We start from the raw sequence: 14352 nt of genomic DNA, 5'->3' as shown, positions 1-14352 counted from the left end.
GTGACCGAGGCAATCAAAGAAGCCTTGTGGTTGAAGAATTTATTTAGCGAGCTAAGTCTATATCAAGGTGTTACTGATATTCACTGTGATAGTCAAAGTGCCATACACTTGACTAAAGATCAGATGTATCATGAGAGGACGAAGCATACTGATGTGAAGTATCATTTCATTCGGGATATCATTGCTGAGGGAAAAGTCCTTATTCAGAAAATCAATACTAAGGACAATCCAGCCGATATGTTTACGAAACCTCTTCCAGTTTACAAATTCAAGCAGTGCTTGGATTTGATTGGTGTTCATTGTTGGTGATTTACGCCCATTGGGGCTTATGTGGAGAAGGTGGAGAAATTTTACTATTGTCGATAGTGGTACTCAAAATTATGCCAAGGTGGAGATTTGTTAAAGTCCAGCCACAGCAGCAATTCTTGACTTCTTGCTGCAGCCGCAATTCTTGATTCTTGACTGTGGCAGAATTTTGTAATCCCACATCGCCAGAAGCTGAGGGAATAGCCTCCATTGTTTCCTATAAATAGAGAAGGCCTTTGAGAAGTTTAACTCGCACCACTTAAGAGAGTTATATGGGCTATTAGCTTCTTAAGTCATTTAGCCCATTCAGTCAAATATTTTAGGCTCTCTTATTTTGAGTTTAGGAATATTTTCTAAACTCTTTTGTAAGTGCCTATTGGCCTAGGAACCACTTTCCTACGGCTTTTGTATTTCTTCTTCATAGTAGAAATATTGCTCCTCCCTCGCCCGTGGACGTAGGTCAATTTGACCGAACCACGTAAATCTTCTGTGTCTTTTATTTGCTTTGCTATCTGTCTTTATATGGTCGGTTTTACCGCCTAATTATTATATGGCTGGTATCTACCGCCTATCTATTATATGGTCGGTCATACCACCTACTTTGTGCTAACTTGAGTTTGTCTATTTCCTGGCCCGGTCCTAACAGTGTGTACCATCTTAGAAACCCATATCATGTTTAATCTCCACTCAGCCACTGTTATGTAACAAAACCTACACCAACTTCATGCACAATAACCATAACAATCCCCAACCCATCCACACAATTTTGCAAGTACTTGGTGTGCAAAATTTTCAATACCTTTCTTTCCCCATGTTAGTAATTATAATACCTATTATGTGCAACCAAAGGCTTCAGTGTATTATCCATTTTCCACTATATTAAACAATTACTTCGACCAAAACTGCAACAAGTATAATCAGCCCATTTGTTCACAGCGATGTATACAACAAAAGATAACTACAAGTCAAATCGATCCACAATTTATCTGATACCATTGATATTTTCTTACCTGTGTTTTTTTTGCTTTATCTCTTCTCCGGATCTCCCAACCTTGTACTCCACAATTCCCGTTCACCTCTCTCAAGCCCTTTGATATTTGAGTACCAATCCTAAACTCTCTCCTTCTGCCACTACTTATTGCTTCTCCTTGCCGTGATTTTCCTTCGCAGCCACTCTATTTCTACTACTTCTTGCTATCCCTTGTATACTACCTGGCAATTTCCAATTCTGCAATGTTATTTTCCCTTTGCTTTTCTTTCTTGCTCTGTTTTGTAGAATTTTGCATCAATGAATATGGGCAATTATTTTGGAGGGAGTGCGACTTAGCTTTTCGTTTTGAGGATTCATTTGGGCGGTAACGGACCAACGCTTCATGAAACGGTCCTTCAACTCTTTTTCTTTTTGTTTTTCCCATTTCTTCTCAACACGGCATCGTTCTAGCCCCTACTGAAGCCTTCATGATGTGGTCTATTGCAGTCCTTTCATTTCCTTTTGTGAGAGGATTACTCAGGGACGGTCCGTCTAATGACCGTCCCTGCCCCAAATCCGCAAAAGTGAGGGGTCATATCAGTATATCACACGTTTGTCAGAGTAGATTTAATGCTTGGACATTGGAGTTATATGCAAATTATAAAAATAGCTATAGAGTAGATTTATATCACATTTGATTTGATGTATTTTCTGTCATTATAGATTTATTGAATGAAATGATCTTTTCTATAAAAAAAAAAGTCAAAAGTTAATTTATACCTCAAGAAATCAGCAAATAGGGGAAAAATTTAGAGGAAACAAGTATTTAATGCTTGAAAGGAGAGGATTTAAGAGGCCCATAAGAAAGATGACTAAGCCAACTTGAGATTTGAGTATTATCGCACCAAACAAAGAAGAGGTCAAAGATTCAATCTTCTCTGACGGTATGAAAGGGAACATAAAAAAGGGAATCCTATCAATTTGTTCCGATCTAGGATAATAAGTTTATGAGTTTGGTCTTACTTCATCTCCTGAGTCTTCCAAAGGTTAATTATTTAACAAAATTGGCCCGTGCTACCAAAATTGCCTGATATGCATTTTGTCTCTTAATTTTACTTGTAATAGTTTCACGCAGAACTTCTAATTTTGAACCCTAATTCAATTCACAGTTGAAAGTTGAAACATTAGATAGAAATTCTGTACTTAGAGATACTGATTCTAGAAGACTGGAACAATAACTTGAACGACAGAAAATGATTTTCCAATAAATATTCCATGGCAAAAAATTGTCAAGAACTCTCATGCTTATTTCTAAGGAAAATAAATAAATAGAAAATTGAAAGGAAAAACATGTTAATGGATGTTGATGCCCTATGGTCCATAAACAATAACTCGACATTACCCAATTTCTATCCAAAGTATGGCGTCGCTTGCAAATGTGTGATCTAAAGACAAGCAAAATTATTCTATCTTAGATAAGCAACATTATTCCATTGTAGTGGATTCTCTTTTGCAAGTAAATAATTCAAGGTATAGAGATTTTGAATTCAAATCTCCTTCTTTTTGCCTGCTCCTTAAATCTCATTTCTTCTTTGTTGGAACTTTTTTTTTTTAAAAAAAAGAGGTAAATAAGCTAAGAAGATCTAAACTTTTGTGCTTATAGCTTCTGCCTTCCTCATTTTTTAAAAAAAAAAAATCTCTAAAGGATCACTTCGCACTGGCAAGAATTTGCTTAGAATTTGCATTTTTGCCTCTAAAGGATGTAACAACATCTATGCATTAATGTTTAGCTTTAACAAAAGATAATTTTCATCCGCTAGTCAATATTGCATAGAACATCTATTTTGTCTAGTTGCTAAGATCCAAATTTCTAATTGAAGTAAAAAAATTCAGTTATCCCAATGAATCTAAAATTAAAATCAAGTTACAAATTAATAAAGTGCCGAATGGTCGGATATTTGACCATGACCAATTAAATACGAAACTAATGAACAAACACATTTCAGAGACGCAATGGATCTTCTGTACCTGATGGTGTTTCTATCCCTTTAATTATTTTTACCACCTAGAGGTTTAGCCAAATTACCAAATGCACCTTCAGGTTTGGCCAAATTACAAAAAGAATCCTCAAGTCATAAATTCATAACAAGCAACCCACTACCGTCAGTGAACGTTAGTTGTCACAGTAACTTGCTATGAGTTTTTTTTTTCTTTGTTTAGAAAATAACTTGCTATGAGGTTAGGAAACTTATAAAATGGAAGACTCTTCTTGAACTGAGATAGATCACAAAATTACAAAATATTAATGCAGACTTTTCTTGAACCTTTTTTTCCCTTGAATATGTTTCTTTCTTTATTTTTTTTTATAAAAAATTAATCTACACAGGAGGGATAAACACAAACTTGATTCTCTCATAATTCAACAATATTACATTTAATTACCATAAATCATGAGGTAAGAATTAAAACAATGTTGGACTCAAATGACATATACTCCATAATATGTTACTAGGTAATTATGCAAGTATTATATTCTTTAAAAGATCTAGTGTAAATTATTAAAAATACATTTTTGAATTTTATATTTTACTCATGTGCATCAACCATTTATTTGAGAATAAGAATATGTGAAACCATTTCAGATCATGTGAAAAAGTGCATCAATTTCATGCAACTTTAACTGCAATTGCCCAAGTCCCTTAAGTCACACTTGAATTTAGGTCTCTTGATAGCTTTTCAAATTCATCAAAAACATCATATTTACTTTCTCTTTGTTTTTTATCAAATAATTGAAATCCAATCGGCATTCTTTTCTGTGACCATAATCCAGCATACACCTCAAGCCATCCATAATCTTTAAGACAATACTCATTCTACATGTGTCTTTCATACAATGGTTATAGCAATACTACCTCAAATTCCTTTCCCTCTTTCTCCACTACTTTATATAAATACTACTTCCCACCCCCTATCTTTGCTTCATTCTAGCCTTGACCATCCGCTCACTTCTGGCTAGCTGCACTTTTCTTGAACTCTTAATCACTTCTACTTCTCCCTCTTCATTTTTCCTTTTCTCTCCTTGTATTCTTTCTTTCTAGTTTATACTCTTCTGCTTTACTGAGAAAAGCTAAGTACTAGTTATAATATTCGAAGTACAAACAAGAGTTTGAAATATGGAAGGTGGGATAAATCCAGAAGATGCAACAGGGTTCAAAGACTGCTTGCTTTTAGCGAGAAAAAGCCCCTATGTTCTTCGTTTAGCTTTCTTTGCTAGGATTGGTGGACTGCTATTTGGCTATGATACAGGTACTCTCTCAAATCTCTGTCTCTTTCTTGATGTTTATTGCCTTGCTGCTGTTTAGCATTTCTCTTTGAACCTTGCTATCCCTTTATCAAAAAAGATTAAAGAGAAATAGAAAAAAGAAAGAAAACAAAGTATTCTTGTTCCTATTTTTTGTGCTTATTTTTAGTTTCTACTAAGTTTCTTGGTGTTGAATGTGGAGTGCAGGAGTCATTTCAGGCGCTCTTCTGTATATCCGAGATGACTTCAAGGCTGTGGATAAGCAGACTGTTCTACAGGTATAAGTCCTTGTGCTCAAGTGGTTCTTTAAAAAAAAAAAAAATTTCAAGTGTAATTATGTTAAAAGATGTTGGTTTGCAACTTTACATGGCTTTATTTGTCCTCTCAATTCAATGTTTGAAGAAAGAAATAATAACCAAACAAAATTTTTTGTTTGATATTTTAGAATGCAGTGATTTAACACTTGAAATATACTAAATATGCCATCAAGCAAATTTCCAGTTCTGCTTATCATTTTTGTACTCTTCTGTGCATAAATTTAATAAACTAAGGCTTTTCTTGACAATTCTCTCACCGTAACAAACATACCTTTTTTGTTCATGGTGAAAAATTATGGCAGAAGTTTACAAGCCCAGTTGCTTTCAAAATATTAGAATTCACCACGTAATTGAGTTCTCACTTTTTTGGCATTTTCCTGTTATATAACTTTTACTTTTCCTTGAAATGGAACTTAGACTTTGATTTACTTAAATCCTAAAAAGAATTTTTTTCCACGTTTTTTTTCACGAGCTAAGATTCACACTTTTTTTTAATATATAAAAATGTCCATTTTCCTTGATCAAATTCTTTTAGTTTTCTTCATTATGTCAAACTAGAAAAGTTCCAATGCATAATTGATCAGATGTGTCAACATTATAACCATGTTTCATTGGCTTCATTGTTTTTGCCTATCATTCCTTGGCAAAAGAATAATCAGAAATGTGTTTGCATGATTCGAAAAATGTTGATAAATATTCCATAGGAAAGCATAGTGAGCATGGCAGTTGCTGGAGCAATCATTGGGGCAGCAATTGGAGGCTGGTTAAATGACAGATTTGGAAGAAGAAGTGCTATTCTGACCGCAGATTTCCTCTTCGCCACTGGAGCAGTTCTGATGGCTGCAGCCCCGATCCAGGTGTTCTGATTTTTGGCAGAGTTTTTGTTGTCTTAGGGGTTGGAATGGCATCAATGACTTCCCCTCTGTACATCTCAGAAGCTTTACCAGCTAAGGTCAGAGGTGCCTTGGTTAGCACCAATGGATTCCTTATCACAGGACAGTTCTTGTCTTACCTTATCAATCTTGCCTTTAGCAAGGTATGCCACATTATTGTATGACGAAAAACCAAAATTTCTTATCTTGAAAGTCAAAGATTGCTGATTGGCGTATTATGAAAGCAATGGTATAACGCAATTAGGTCATCTCAGCTATACCTGCATCTCATGTTTTTGACTTAAACACTATGACTTATTATAGAGTAGAAATCCCAGTACAGAAATTACAAAATTCAAGAATTTTTTTCTGGCGCATATCCCTGTTCTTTTTTCAGGATAGTTAAGCCCAATCTACTTAAATAGTTAAGTCTAATCTACTTAAATTATATTGTCATAAATTTTCTGCTACAGTATTACTAAATGAAAAAAGTTGATTATACCTGGCTTCATCAAGAAGATAATTATGCTCGTTGATGATTGAAATAGGCACCTGGGACTTGGCGTTGGATGCTTGGAGTTGCTGGAATACCAGCGTTATCTCAATTCGTTCTGATGCCACTGCTTCCAGAATCCCCCCGATGGCTATATCGCAAGGTCTAGTCACGGTTCTCATCCGAAAATTGAAAATCCCAAATGTGCTTTTCCAATCTTTAGAACTGACATGACCACAAACATCACTTGCCTGAAACAGGGCAGAGTAGAAGAAGCAGAAGTGATCTTGCAAAATATTTACCCACCTGAAGAAGTTGAAACTGAAATTCAGGCTCTGAAGGAGTCAGTTGACAAAGAGATTAAAGAAAAAGATTCATCTGAGAAGATCAATGTTTTTCAACTATTACAAACCAAAACAGTAAGAAGAGGACTTGTAGCTGGTGTAGGTCTTCAAGTGTTCCAGCAGTTTGTGGGCATAAATACTGTGATGTATTACAGCCCTACAATTGTTAAGTTGGCTGGTTTTGTAACTAATCAACAGCATTGCTCCTATCTCTTGTTATTGCGGGCCTGAATGCTATTGGCTCCATTGTCAGCATATATTTCATTGACAGAACTGGAAGAAAGAAGCTTCTGATCTTTAGTTTGTGTGGCGTTATCGTCTCACTTGGTGTTTTAGCAGCAGTTTTCCACGCTACCACTGAACATTCACCTCCAGTTAGTGCAGCTGAGACGTCTCATTTTGGAGGGTACACCTGCCCAGACTATCATTCTGCTGGATCTGCTTCCTGGGACTGTACAAAGTGCTTAAATGCTTCTTCCCCAAGCTGTGGATTTTGTGCTTCCACTACAGCTAAGGTAATCGAATGCATATGTGTGTTATATTGGCTTCCATATAAAAATCACAAGAAGTAATTCAAATTTGTACAGCACTGCACTTCACTATTTGCTGTTAAGAAAATCAATCTTGACAAGCATGATGCCTAGATCATACCAAAAAGTACAGTAAGATAAAATCTCTAGCAAATCAAACTGGAGAATTGCTGATTGTCCAAATTAAACATAGATGTCTCAATACTTGTAGCAACTTCTGGATATCATTATTATCATAGTTAATGTTCATTATTTTGCAGCTGTTCCCAGGGGCCTGTTTGATAAAACAGTTCAGGATGCTTGTCGTGGAGAAGACAGGTTATGGTACACGAGAGGATGTCCAAGCAGATATGGTTGGCTAGCCCTTATCGGCCTGGCTCTCAACATCATATTCTTCTCTCCTGGAATGGGTACAGTTCCTTGGATTGTCAACTCTGCGATATACCCTTTGAGGTTCCGAGGGATCTGTGGAGGAATAGCTGCAACAGCAAACTGGATTTCTAACCTCATAGTGGCCCAGTCTTTCATCTCCTTAACACAGGCAATTCGGACTTCTTGGACTTTCCTTATATTTGGAGTGGTATCTGTCGCAGCCCTGTTGTTTGTTTTGGTCTCTGTGCCTGAAGGCTGAAACAAAGGGTCTTCCAATAGAAGAAATAGAGAAGATACTAGAAAGGAAAGCTCTGCAGCTGAAGTTCTGGGAGAAAAGGCCTGATAATAAGAACCAAGATGTCTGGCAAAAATAAGGCATCAATAGCGGTTGTTTCAAGAACTGAGAATGCAGTTGGATCTACCGATTATTTAATGGCTTAATAATTGTGAATTAAGCTCCCAGCTTCAGATGTATTATCTCTAAACAGATGGGAATAGAAATTTGATTCGTCTTGTTTTGCTGTTTTTCCTTTCTTGCTCTTCTGCGACTATTAATTACTGTGGATGAAAGAGTGACCTGTGAGAGGAACGATGTCTAAAGACCAAAAAATTGGATCAGTGGTCGAGGGAGGTCTTTGAACCAAGTACTACATAAAAAATAAAAAGATTATCAAAAGCCTATACTTCAAAATCCTTGAAACAAAAATAAGATTCTTCCAGATTTCTTTCTTGAGTATCCTGTCGTAATTGAATATTCAAGTCTACAATTAGGTAAAGCAGAAAGAAGAAAGTCGCAGCAAAGAAGGAATGATAATCGAGGGCAAAAGAAGCAAGGAAAAGCGATTGATTTCTTATATTTGTTTAGGGTTGAAAGATGAATCAAATTATTTAACACTCAAATCAAGCTCGACTTGGTAAGATCTCGTTCGAATTTGGTTCGTTAGTTTATCAAACTAAGTTTGTACAGCAATTTGTGTTTGATAAACTTTCAAACTCAGTTCGAACTCGACTCAATTTGCATATAAGTCAAATATACGTATAAAAAGTTCAAACTATTCGACTTGAACTCTAGTTCGACTCAATAAAATCTCGTTTGAGCTCGATTCAAAAAGGAAACAAGTCATATTTGAATAAAATTTCAAACTCATCAAAATATTCAAACAAACTTGAACACTAGAGTGTTTGACTCATTTGGATTCGTTTATATCCCTGTACTTGGCATTTTGACAAATTTGGATCCTTATGTATCAGATCACCTACGATCTAGTCCCTCATCTTTATAAAATAAAACCAAATTAGAAACCTGTAACGAAAACAATTAGAATACCCTAATGAAATTGGTGACATTGGATGACATATGCACGGTAAGAAACCACTATTTTGATCCCTCATCTTTAAGCTCATGTCTAATTTGGTTTCTTATCCTACCAATTTAATCCTTTATCTTTACAAAAAAAAAACACTGCAGGACGTCTAATGAGAAATTTGAAAATGGTAATGGAGTCAGTCCGTACATGGCATGTGTACCATAAAGCAGAAAAAAGCAAAATAAAAGAAAAAATCTCACAAGCCCCAATCCGAAATTTGTTGATTTCTGTCTCCAACTTCTCCAAATCCCTAATTAAAGCCTGTAATTCATAAATTTTCATCTAATACTGGTAATACAAAGAATATAAATGTTGTAATTTTAGAACTAAAGAAGATAATTTGGTCTATCCATTATTTCTTCAAATGCCATTGATTATATTGGTATTACCCGGATTAGTGGAAATTTTTTTTTTAAAAGAACCAGGGAGGAAAAATGGGAAATTGAACCAAGAAATCAAGATCTAAAACCAATACCTCTAATTCTTGATGTTTCAATTTTAATTACTAGACTAAGGCCTCTCGGCAGCATTGGTGGAAGTAGACATGTCAATGGGAAGGGTCTGGGTTGGATCCCTTTGATCCAGATCCAGACCCATTTAATTTAGTTAGATCCAAACCCAAATCCAAACCCTTTTGGGTCTGAAAAAGTAAATGCATACCCGAACCCTTATGGATCTGGGTATCCAATTGGCATCCATGATTATTTTCTGAACATACTAAAGTAAAAATATATTTAAAATATATAGAGTTCATAAATAATATAAATACAATCCAATTTTTTCTTTCAAATAATAAAAATAACATTCAACAAGTGAATGCAATATTGTGAATTCAAAGAAAGAATTATTATTGACTACTTCTATATATTTTCAAAGATTCAACTGCATCCACATCCAATATTTCATTTGGTTGCCTTTACTTTTTCTCCTTTTCTTGAAAAAGTTTGTATCAATTACAATGATAACTATGACTAGTTTTTAAAAAAAGAAAACAACCATAATATATATAAATATTTAGTCTTATTAAAAAATGTAATTTTGTACCTCTTTTTCTTATTTAAACTTCAATATTGGTAGATGTCTCGCAATCCAGCACTAAAATAGTGAATGAGATAAAAGTCATTTGACTAAGGACCGATGGCAAATAAAGAATAGAATAAGAAAATTTATAAACACTTACTCATTTTTTTTTATTCAATCCAATCATCAGTAATCACCAATGTTTCAAGCATATCTAGAAGCAATTTGGCACGAGTCTCATCAATCATCCAACCACCAATACTAAATGCAGATTCTAATGCCATAAAATCTTACTGTATTTGATCCAATAGCCATAAAATATTATTTTATTTTATAAATTTACTAATATATATTATTTAATTAAATAAATATGGGTCTAGGTAAGGTCTGATATGGATTTGGATTCCAGACCCTACCCAGACCCTACCCAGACCCACGTCTCTCTGGGTCTAGGTCTGGGTAGGGTTTGAATTTGAGAAATTAAATCCAAACCCTACCTAAATATATTGGGTCTGGGTTGGATCTGGATAAGATCCGACCCATTGACATGCCTAGGTGGAAGTTATGAAATAAGGGTTGCAATTAGGGATTCAAGGAATTTGAGAGAGAGAAATTGAGGTAATTGTAATTAGTGCTTGTGTAATTTTTTTTTTATTATTATGCTTCTGTTTGTTTCAGGAGTACACATACTATGCACTACACTAGCTCTATCAAGGTTCTCTTATTTCCCATTAAAAGCCATAAATTTTCTTTATATTATGAAATGAGGGCTTAAATTGGTAGGAATGACATATAAGGAATCAAATTGGATATGATCTTGATGATAAGATATCATGGATATGATCTTGATGATAAGATATCAAAATAGTCATTTTTAATGGTACTCATGCTGTGCACGTGAGCAATATCATCATCGGTCTGCAGGGCTGAATGGACCTCCCAATATTAACTTTATTTTTTTAAAAGTAACGATTAAACTAGTAGGCGGTGATACATAAATGACCAAATCATCCAACATACCAAATATAAAGAACTAAAATGGTCGTTTTTCTAAGAAGTATCAGGAATAAAAGCAGGCTGAAATGCGGGTTAGTCCTAGACACCATATAGTCCTCTTATACTGAAGCCTCCACCACATTCATATAGTTCTCATGCTCCATCCATTTACTTAATTTTGAAGCTTAGTCATTTTACTATGGTGTTGCACTCATCCTAGCAATACTAATAGTATCAGACAAGTGTAACCCATAATTCTTCAATCACGTGCTTGACTAGCCGAAATATATATTGCACTAAATATACCTTGAGTTGGTTGAATATTAAAGACTCCTGGTGGTTGACCTAGTGTTAGCATGTTTCATGGAACTGAATCTTGTTGCTATTGTATGGAGTAACTAATATTGTATGCTTGCATTTTATTTAAAATCATACTAGCACATCATGCACGCTGTAATTACAAAATCAAATGTTAAAACATACTAATACCTCAAATGTTAAAAAATCACATGACTATTTATTTGGTATAAGAATAATAAGTTGGGAGGTTAATTAGTTAGCCTAATTATATAAGCATAAAATCAATCAGTAAGAGATGTTGTTTGCAACTCTCAAACTTAGAGCATATGTGATCTTGCTTTTTTTTATTTAAAGAATACTAGTAATATCACATATATTAATATTCTGACAGTTATCGGGAGATATAAATATTTACCTTCTTTGGTTTCTATGAAAGACCCCTTAATGATAATCAATTTATCAAGATTTCTTTTTGTGACACCTTATTTTAAGTATTTGTAGTGGAATGGGGATTTTGTGTATTTCATAAATGTGACAGCAAGCATTGTCATCGTCAAGTTAGCGAAAGAAAAATATACCTTAATCCTTATGAAGTATATGAAGAAAAATACCTTAATCCTTAGAGAAAGTTCATCTAACGATTGCAAGTGTATCAAATGAAATTCGGTGACATAACTTTTTTTTCCCAATTTAAATGGCTTATATTATATAGTTTGGCTACATACAATACAAAAAATACCTATAACCATAATTTAGTGAAAAAAACATTTAAAGTGCTATTAGCAACAAGATGGTTTGAAGTTAGCCATAATGTATTTGACAAAGTGTTGCAAGGAATAAATATTATTTTCTATTCTTAGGGGCATTTAAAAAGAAGATTGTACATAGCCCTATTTAAGGAAAAATAGATCGTTTATGTTTAATCATTTAATCCTAATTTATTTGACTAACTAAAAGAAGATAGTGGCTTTTGGATAAATTTTGAATGCATGGTTCGGACAATGATGTTTCGGTTTGGCCATTCTATTGCCCTTTAGACGGAGTGGACTTAGCTCGAACGTCCGATCAATCTAACTACTAATTTTCAATGGCTATATTTTTTATGTTAGGAACAAATTTTGGACATCTATATAAAAGATATCACCATCAACTTTTTGCCTCAACAAGCGGAGGAATTTATGTAAGAGCTTACAAGTCAAATCCTTTGATTCCTATCACAAGTTCATGAGGATAAATTGTCTATTCTTTCATCTGGGAGCTTATCTTTGCAGATTCACACTATTGAGTGTGAAATCGAGGTTATATTTGTACTATTCACAGTTCTAGAGTTTTGATTCTTCTCGTGATAAGAATAGAATTGTGTTTACATGAGGTTTCTTATTAAGAAGAAGCAAAACATCTAGAGAAGATGATCCTCACTTATAATTCATCAAAGCTACTCTTCCAAGGAATAAAAGTCGTGACTAAAGAATTGGTGAATCCATGGAAGAATATTGATCCTCAAATATACGTGGGCTTTGTCACATCACTTGTTGAAAGAGGAACATGGTGAAGAAATATCGAGACTTGAAAGAACCAAGAAATATAGTCAAAGTACTATAAATAACTTGTGTTTAATTTGTCTCTCCTTACTCTTTTACTTTCACAAGTGGTTCTTTAAATTGAACTAATTGTTCTTTAATCAATCTAACTGCACTCCTAATTAAGCTTGATTTAGGGCAAACATAAGGGGCTTTTGATTAGTGGTTACCCAAGTTTGATTACTTTTAGTCCTAAGAGGTGACAGGTAGAGGGCAATGGTAAATGTACTTTATGAAATATAAAATCTGTCTACTTTAATTCTTGAAGCATAACCCACTTGAGTGCAAAAGTTGTCTCACTATATTTTACTTAGGTGGGACAAACTTTATATTATAGAAATTAAAGTGTCCCATTTTAAACTTTACCAAAATTAGAATACAAGGGGTGCAAAGTGAAATTAACCTTTATGAGTACTATTTATTGAACTAAAAAGAACTTTATTTTAGTTGTGCCCCTACTGAATATTTCTTCTAACTGCACCACTATTCGAGCTGGAGTTCAAGCTCGAATGAAGTAACTTAATTGACCCTAATTGAGCTCAATTAGCTTAATTAAGTTTAAGTACTTTTGTTTTAAATTTTCTAAAATAAGGGATACAATAAATTTACAATAATAAATATATAAAATAAAAAGATCAACTTTCAAACCAGACACATGTATACTTGGACTAGATTTGTTAATATGTTCAAGTTGCTCAAATTTAGTTAAAACTCAATTACCACAAGCTCGAGTTTGAGCTCAAACTATGACCAAGCAAACTTGCAAGTAGATTATTTGAGCTCAATTTGATTGCACCACGAAGCATAAGATTATTGTGATTAAAGGATGATAACTAATCCCATTTATTAAAGCTAACACTAACAAAACAAATTGGATGAGTATACAATTGTTAACGCTATCCTTGATCATCTCACAAACCAAATTGGGTGAGTTTGCAATGGTTAACCCTATCCTTCACCATCTCACAAACCAAATGGACTCGAAAGTTCATCCCATTCCTTAGATAAAAAGCTTAATAATCACAAATTTCTGAAAGCTTAGCTCAAAAAAAAAATTTTCTGAAAGCTTAATAACAAAAAAAAAATTTCTCCAATAATATTTCAATAAAATCAAGCCAAACTTCTTGTCAGAGCTACCATTATCACCATTTGAAGGCTAATTTCTCAGAATATATGTCATAAAAAGAAAAGTCTGTCAAATGTAGCTCTGACATGGGAGTGGTACAAAATTATAGCTACCCTGACTAAAAACGACAGTAATTTTTTTTTTTTTTTTTGGCAGGCTACCATGCACGGTCAGCAGACTTAGCACGGCAGCCAGAAGCGAGTTTTTTTTTTTTTTTTTTTTTTTTTAACCAGGACCTCAAAGTCTTCTAAGGAACTGGATATACGTCAAACTTACAATGCGTTTGGTAAGAGGGTATCGGATTCGGGGAATGGAATGAACCCCATAAATGGTGTTTGGTTCACTGGAATGGGAATTGAAATCTTGGAATGATTTCTAAAAATTTGGTGTTTCTCCATTCCCAAGTATTTTGGTGGGTTTTGTCCGATTCCCAAGTTTGATTCCAAGAAACAAATCCA

The 14352-nt window shown here is 34.2% G+C and overlaps 1 pseudogene; it reads left to right on the top strand.

Annotated features, from left to right (window-relative positions):
- The first annotated feature begins 4449 nt into the window (after positions 1-4449).
- LOC113709905 (probable inositol transporter 2) lies at positions 4450-7879 on the top strand (annotated as a pseudogene).
- The last annotated feature ends 6473 nt before the right edge of the window (positions 7880-14352 follow it).

This window comes from Coffea arabica, chromosome 9e (assembly GCF_036785885.1).
Source record: "Coffea arabica cultivar ET-39 chromosome 9e, Coffea Arabica ET-39 HiFi, whole genome shotgun sequence".
In the NCBI taxonomy this organism is placed as follows: domain Eukaryota; kingdom Viridiplantae; phylum Streptophyta; class Magnoliopsida; order Gentianales; family Rubiaceae; genus Coffea; species Coffea arabica.
The sequence above is the reverse complement of the archived record's forward strand: the minus strand, read 5'-3'. Positions and strand labels throughout refer to the sequence as shown.